At 38.7% G+C, this 7831-nt stretch overlaps 1 pseudogene; it reads left to right on the top strand.

The window, feature by feature from the left end:
- The first annotated feature begins 219 nt into the window (after positions 1-219).
- On the top strand, positions 220-2649 carry LOC143656856 (SREBP regulating gene protein pseudogene; annotated as a pseudogene).
- The last annotated feature ends 5182 nt before the right edge of the window (positions 2650-7831 follow it).

Below are 7831 nucleotides of genomic sequence, written 5' to 3'. Positions count from 1 at the left end.
TTTGAAAGCTAAAAGGAAACATATATATATATATAACGTACTGAAAGAGAAAAACAGCCAGCCGAAAATCTTTATTTAGTAAAAATTCCTTTCAAAAATAAGGGAGAGTTTAAAATATTTCAAAATATTTTAAAAGATCTGCCCTAGAAGAATTAGTAAAGGTAGTTCTGCATGTTGAAAGGAAAAGACAGGAAGAGTGGTTTGGAGTAGTGTGAAGAAATGACGATCATCCATAAGGTAATTGTGAAGGAAAATGCAAAACACAATAGTACTGCATTCTCAATTCCTATAAGAGTCAGAATACAATTGAACAAGAAAAAGGCATATTTCCTGATAATGGACATGCAAAATATAAAGAGGTAAAGTGGAATAAAAACAACATAAAGGGGGGAAACAGATGGATATGAGAGTAGAGAATGGGTATGCTATTGAAGCTAAGTTGGTATTTTTGCAAATATAGGACTACCTGAAAAAGTTAAATATAGAATTACCATATTGCATGACAAGTCCACTTCTTGGTCTATAGCCAGAGAAAGCGAAGTAGGGTCTCAAACATATATTTGCACATAAATGTTTTTATCAGTATTCACAATAGACAAAAGGTGAAAACAAACCAAGTGTACATCAACAAATGGATAAAGAAAATGAGGTAGATATACACAATGGAATATTTGGCCATAAGAAAGGATGAAGTGCTAAAATACACTGCAATGCAGAAGTACCTTGAAAACATTATGCTCGCTGAAATAAGCAAGAAACATAAGGACAAACATTGTATATCACTTATAAGAGATGTTCAAAATTAGGAAATTCAGATTGAAAAGTGGTTAGAGGTTATTGAGGTATAGAGGGGGGGAAGAAGTGTATATTTGGTGGGTATGGAGTAGGTGTATGTGTGTAGCTAAATTAATAAAAATATGAAATGTTTTGGAATAACTTAATAAAATAGTAACAACAATTAGACTAAGACTCCTCAACAGCAAACATGAATGCTATAAGAAAATTAAATGCTGAGGGAATAATTATCAACTTACTATTAATGAAGAGTGAGAACAAAGCTAAATTCATTCTGAGAAAGTTTGAAAATCTGGCCCTAATCAAAACGACTTCTGACCTATATAGTTCAGAAACTTGGATTTTGGAAAGTGAAAAATGTATGCTAAGTGATTTAAGGAGCACCACTTTAAAGAATAGAAATAATGCATTCCTGCCAGTCCAAGGGTAAATAGTGAAGAAGAAATAAAAGGCAGAGTAGATCAAAAGCATAAAATATTTGATAGTAGTAAATAATAACATAGCAGTTAAAATTGTAAGCATAAATGGACCTATATTCCTAGATAAAAGATAATAATTCCTTTTGGGCTAAAAAACAGAATCTAGTACTATGTTGTTTAAAGAGAGATACCTAAAACGTATTAACATAGAAAGGTTTGAAGAAATTGGTGTGTGAGGGTGGGGCCGGGGGGGGGGAGATACATTAAGCAACTATTAATCCCATATACGTAAATATTAACCACATATAAACTGATTTAGCTATATTTACTTTAAGACAAAAAGTATCTTAGGGGAAAAGGGAGTGATTACACAGCGATAAAAAAAAATTCACTAGGAAAGTAAAATTAACGAATCCAATATTGTTGGAGTAATTATTACACTTTTTATAGTAAATGACAAATCGCTTAGAAAAACGTTGTTAAAGACATAAAAGATTTGAAAATGTATACGACAAAATGTATACAAGTGCACCCAACAATTAGGGAACAGATTTTTTTTTCTCAAACACACGCTGTTAAACGTTTGCAAACTTTGACCACAAACTAGGTCACAAAACGAGATTTAACAAATACCAAAGAAACAAGATCACAGGATTCACATTTTTGATGCATTACAAAAAATGAAGGTTGATAACAAAAATAGCCTCAGGGTTGGACCATGGTTGTGGTGCCCGCTGGGGCTCGTAGGGATGGAGCTGCAGGGCGCGTAGGGCGATTGCGCCCAGCATCAGCTCTGGGTTTGCGAACCTGGCGGTGGTAGCGTGGAGCCAGCTTCTGCAGAAGAGGTGGGTGCTGGTCCTCTTCTTCAGATGCTCGCTTGTCTGCTTCCTCACCAGCACCTTCAAGCAGAAGAGGGCAGTGAGAAACAGGAATCTCCTCCAGGTTTAATACCATGATCAGCCCATTGGCTGAGAAGTGCAGCTTAACTCGGGCAATAGCTGTCGACCAGACAATCCGTGGTATAACGCCGCCATTCAAGGGAAGCACTTCAAAACGGATTAACTAGGGCACATTTCTGAAAGGAAGGATTTGCTGGTGAATGGCTGCTGACATGTCAACGTCCCTAGCACAAAGCAATAGTGTGACTGTTGCTTGTCCAAAGGTTGCTGCAGCACCTGTCAGTTCTGTCTCTTGCAGCTCAACAAGCAGTTTCTCCTGGAGCTGCGGCATTCCAGAACCCTTCATGGCTGGTGGAAGATCACTTTGAATTGTGTTTGGCTGAATGCAGGACCTCATCCAGAGTGTGCAGCATGGGAACACTTGCAGGGATCCCATGGCAAAGTATTCCTAGGGTAAGAGCCCTCTTGAGCTCTTCCTGCATGAAGGAAGCAGAAGCAGGGTGAGAAGATTCCCTGCTGAGGAACTGCTAGCCTGAACCCAGACTTCAGCATTCAAACCTAGTGCATTGGTCAGAGGATAAAGGCATTGTGAGAAACTATTTGTCTTGCATTTTTTGGCTTCACCTATTGCCTGTGCCTTACCAGATGCAGCTGTTCTGTAAAGCAACGTGGACGCACCAGCCATTTATATTCATAGGAGACAAAACTGCAGGCTGAAGCTTTAGGTTGTGTTGAGTCTTGGATGACTCTAAAAGCGTTCCTTTGAGAGAGCTGTGACTTGTGTTCCCCATTTGTCAAGTTTTTACTTCTGGTTCTGATCGGGGTCCTTCTGCCATAAAATTATTTATCGGATGTGTCTGGAGTAATAGGGAAATGGTAATGTTCTTTTTTTGGAGAAGAAAATAATTTATCCTGATCTTGCAAGAATAGGTGCAGAACCGAAATGTGGTGGCTTGCCTGCCCAGCAACACAATGCCAGAGATTTTATACCCTAAGCTTAACATGCAGGCCCCTTCCCTGGTTCTCTGCTGATTGGATACTCCAGAGGGTACAGCTATCCAAGTAGTCTAACTCAAATTGCCTGACTAAAGTTCCCGCTTTTGATTATACTTCAAATGCCAGTGAGGGGGTCATTACTTATTTTTTTAAATTAATTTTTAAATTAAAAAACATACTACAAGAAACACAAACATTCCTAACATATGATCATTCCATTCTACATATATAATCAGTAATTCACAATATCATCACATAGTTGCATATTCATCATCATGATCATTTCTTAGAACATTTGCATCAATTCAGAAAAAGAAATAAAAAGACAACAGAAAAATAAAATGCAAACAGAAAAAAAAAATTTATACATACCATACCCCTTACCCCTCCCTTTCATTGATCACTAGCATTTCAAACTAAATTTATTTTAACATTTGTTCCCCCTATTATTTATTTTTATTCCATATGTTCTACTCGTCTGTTGACAAGGTAGATAAAAGGAGCATCAGACACAAGGTTTTCACAGTCACACAGTCACATTGTGAAAGCTATATCATTATACAATCATCAAGAAACATGGCTACTGGAACACAGCTCTACATTTTCAGGCAGTTTCCTACAGCCTCTCTATTACATCTTGGATAACAAGGTGATATCTACTTAATGTGTAAGAATAACCTCCAGGATAACCTCTCCATTCTGTGTGGAATCTCTCAGCCATGGAAGTGGTAATATTTTGTGTAAGAAAACGCCTTGTCTTCCTAGTTATTTTTTTGCGTTCTTGAGTTTCATGAGTTAAAATTATCCTCTTGCCCAGATATAATGCTTTGTCTCTTACAACATGGATTTCTCTGTAGGGAGCAATTTCTTGAAAAAATATTTTTAATAAGAAATTTCACACGCATACAGTCCATACATACATGGTGTACAATCAGTGGCTCACAACATCATCACACAGTTGTGTATTCATCACCATGATCATTTTTAGAACATTTGCATCACTCAAAAAAAATAAAAAGGAAAAAACTCATACATATCATACCCCCAACTTCTCCTTCTCATTGACCCCCAGTATTTCCATCTACCCAATTTATTTTATGCTTTGTCTCCCATATTATTTATTTTTATACATATTTTTTTTACTCATCTGTCCATACCCTAAATAAAAGAAGCATCAAACACAAGGTTTTCACAATGACACAGTCACATTGTAAAAGCTATATTGTTATACAATTGTCTACAAAAATCAAGATTACTGGAACACAGCTCAACAGTTTCAGGTACTTCCCTCCAGCCACTCCAATACACCACAAACTGAAAAAGGATATCTACATAGTACATAAGAATGACCTCCAGGGTAATGTCTTGACTCTGTTTGAAGTCTCTCAGCCACTGAAACTTTATTTTGTCTTATTTCTCTCTTTCCCCTTCTGGTCAAGAAGGCTTTTTCAATCCCATGATTCTGGGTCTTGGTTCATCCTGGGATTTCTGTCCTGCATTGCCAGGGAGATTTGCATTCTTGGAAGTCATGTTCCATATAGTGTGGAGAACAGTTAGTTCACTTGCCAATTTGTTTTAGAGAGACCACATCAGAGCAACGAGAGGGTCTCTGCGGATGACTCTTAGGCACAATTATAAGTAGGCTTAGCCTATCCTTTGCAGGAATGTTTCATAGGGGCAAACCACAAGATCAAGGGCTCAACCTATTGATTTGGTTGTCCTCACTGCTTGAGAGAATATAAAAAATTCTCCAAATGGGAAGTTGACTCTTTCTTTCTCCCCAGTCCCCCAACGGGACTTTGCAAATACTTCCTTACTCACTGCCCAAATTACTCTGGGATATTTCGGGGCATCATATATTTGGGCATCACACTAACCTGTATAAACCAACAAGATCTCATGCACTTATGATGTTCAACTAAACTGACCATTTAAGTTAAATCAGGTAATGTGCTACCCAAAATATAAATACTGCACCAACTAAACATCTCTCCCTTTGGTCTCTTACAGAAGTTGAAGCTTTAAAATATAGATGATATCATACTTTACCCTGTATTCTGATCTACCCCACTTCCAACCAGATCAGCTTCATTCATATCTCTAGTCACAATCTGATCACTTCAACTTTTTAAACAGTTCCTGTATGGCATAGCGCTGACTTTCATAGCTTCAGCACTCTAACTCTCAGGTGTCTCTCAGGTGTCTGAGGTGTCTGGGGAGATGGTTTCGATATGAGAGAAGTCTCATCTAACCGGCTGAAGGCCTTAAAAGGAGAAATGTGATTTTAGCTGTCAGAAAGAAAAACTGTCATCTCTTCTCAGCTAGCCAGTTTCTCCTGGGTAATTCGTCAAAAACCTTCATCCAAGTTCCCAGCTTGTAGTCTGCCTTAAGGAATTCAGACTTGCCCGTTCCCACAGTAACAGGGACTATCAGCTTTCTTAGACAGTAAACTGTCAGGCAGTGTTTTTTCTTTTAATTAGAATTTTGTTTTGCAAACATACACTCCCTCTTCTTTTAACCTTCCCCAGGTAGCCTTTAACTTGCTTTCTACCCTGCAAATGTGCTATTTTTAGTCATCTCTTATAAATGATATTATATAATTCTTGTTCTTATGTATCTTGCTTAATTCACTGAGCATATTGATTTCAGAGTTTTCCATGTTATAGCAGCTCTCATAACAGTTTTTCTTATGGCTGAATAATATTCCACTGTTTGTACGTTCCACATCTTGTTAATCCATTTGTTGATAGACACTTGGGTTGTTTCCAGCTTTTGGCTACTGTGAATAATGCTGCTATAAACATTGGTGTACAAGTATCTATGACCCTGTTTTCACTCTCTGGGAATGTACCTAGTAGTGTGGTTCTGGGTCCAATGGTAATTCTATATTTAACTTGTTGGGAAACTGTCATACCACTTTCCACAGTGGCTGCACCATTTTACATTCACACCAACAATACACTAGAGCACCAATTTTTCCATATCTTCACCAACACTTCTAATTGTCCATTTTAAAAACAACTCACTCCTTTGGATGTAAACTGGTATATCACATAGTTCTAATTTGCATTTCCCTACTGGCTAATGATGATGAGCATCTTTTCATGTGTTTATTGGTCATTTCTTTATCTCTTATGGAAAAATATCTCCTTTGCCCACTTTAAAAAAAAGCAACAACAAAAATCTCCAAGTTAGTAAAAAAAAAAATCTACAAAATTAATGGGTCAAAAAAGAAATCATAGTGAAAGTTTTTCATCTCTTCTACTGTGTCTTTCATTCCTATAAGTTCTGTGATTTGTTTTTTTAGACTTTCCATTTCTTTTTGTTCATTCCTTGCCTTTTTTATATCCTACCTCAATTAATTGATTTGGTTTTTGATGAGGTTTTCCATGTCTGTTCGTATATTCTGAATTAATTGTTTCAGCTCCTGTATCTCATTTGAATTGTTGGTTTGTTCCTTTGATTGGGCCATATTTTCAATTTTCCTGGTGTGATTTGTTATTTTTTTGCTGGTGTCTAGACATTTAATCACCTTAATTAGTTTATTCTGGAGATTGCTTTCACTTCTTTTACCTAGGGTTTTCTTACTGGATTAATTTGTTGTCTATCTGTTCTCTGACATTCAGTTCAGCTTTATTTGGACCTCTAGCTTAGGTTTTGTTTAACAGAGGAGAATTTTTCAGTTCTTGTTTCCTGCCCTGCTTGTATGGTGCCTTTTCCCCCCCTCACCCTTAGGAGGGTCTATGTAGATATTATAGACCCCAGCCGGACTTTCCCAGACCAAACTGGCCTCCTATCAGGAGGAAAGAGTCATCTGTGTCGGTTTTCCCTGAGGGTCAGACCCAGCAGGTTGAAAGACTTTCCTGTGAAGTCTCTGGACTCTGTTTTTCTTATGCTGCCCTGTATGTGGCACTTGTCTTCTGCAGGTCCCACCAGCATAAGATGATGCGGTACCTTTAACTTTGGCAGACTCTCCCTGCTGGGGGCGTGGTGGAGACAGAGGAGAGGTTGTAAGCTGGTTTTAATGACTTCAAATTACCAAGTTCTGGTGTCTGAATTCCTTGAGGGAGGGATTCCACCTGAGTTGGGCTTCACCCCTCCCATGGGGAAGGCACAGGCTCCAGATAAGCCCTCAAACGGGCTTGTTTCTTCCTATGCCTGGGGCAGTTGCAGCCTGAGAAGCCCTGCCACTGTATCCAAATGCAGTCAAGCCTTTGTAGATACACAGCCTCAAAAACCTCTGTTTCTTTTCTTTTTTTCTTTTTCCATCAGCCCAATGCAGGACCTCTGCTTTGACCAGGTTCACCTGAGCTGGGGGCCTATTTTTAGTAGTCAGAATTTGTTAATTAATGCCACAATTGGTGTTTGGTTGGGCTCAGCCCCTGCTGCTGGTAAAGTCTCTTTCCTTTCCCCTCTGGGAAGCAGCCTGTGGGGGAGGGGCGCCAGCTGCTGTGGCTTGGGGAACTCACACATCCCAGTCTCCCAGTCCAGCTGGTCCAGACTGGAGTACGCTGTATGTCCGGTCACTGATGTGTCCCCAGGAGCTGTACTGTTTCTGGTTATTTAGTAGTTGTTCTGGAGGATGAACTAAAATGCGCACATTGCTAAGCCGCCATCTTGCATAGCGAAAGTTTTTAAACACTTGAAACTAAATTTAAGGAAGCTATAGAAGAAAGGCTAGACATCAAGCTAGGTTAGAAGTTTCAAAAACAAGAGTAAGCT

This window comes from Tamandua tetradactyla, chromosome 15 (genome assembly GCF_023851605.1).
Source record: "Tamandua tetradactyla isolate mTamTet1 chromosome 15, mTamTet1.pri, whole genome shotgun sequence".
Taxonomy (NCBI): Eukaryota; Metazoa; Chordata; class Mammalia; order Pilosa; family Myrmecophagidae; genus Tamandua; species Tamandua tetradactyla.
This window is presented reverse-complemented; position numbering and strand designations above follow the sequence as displayed.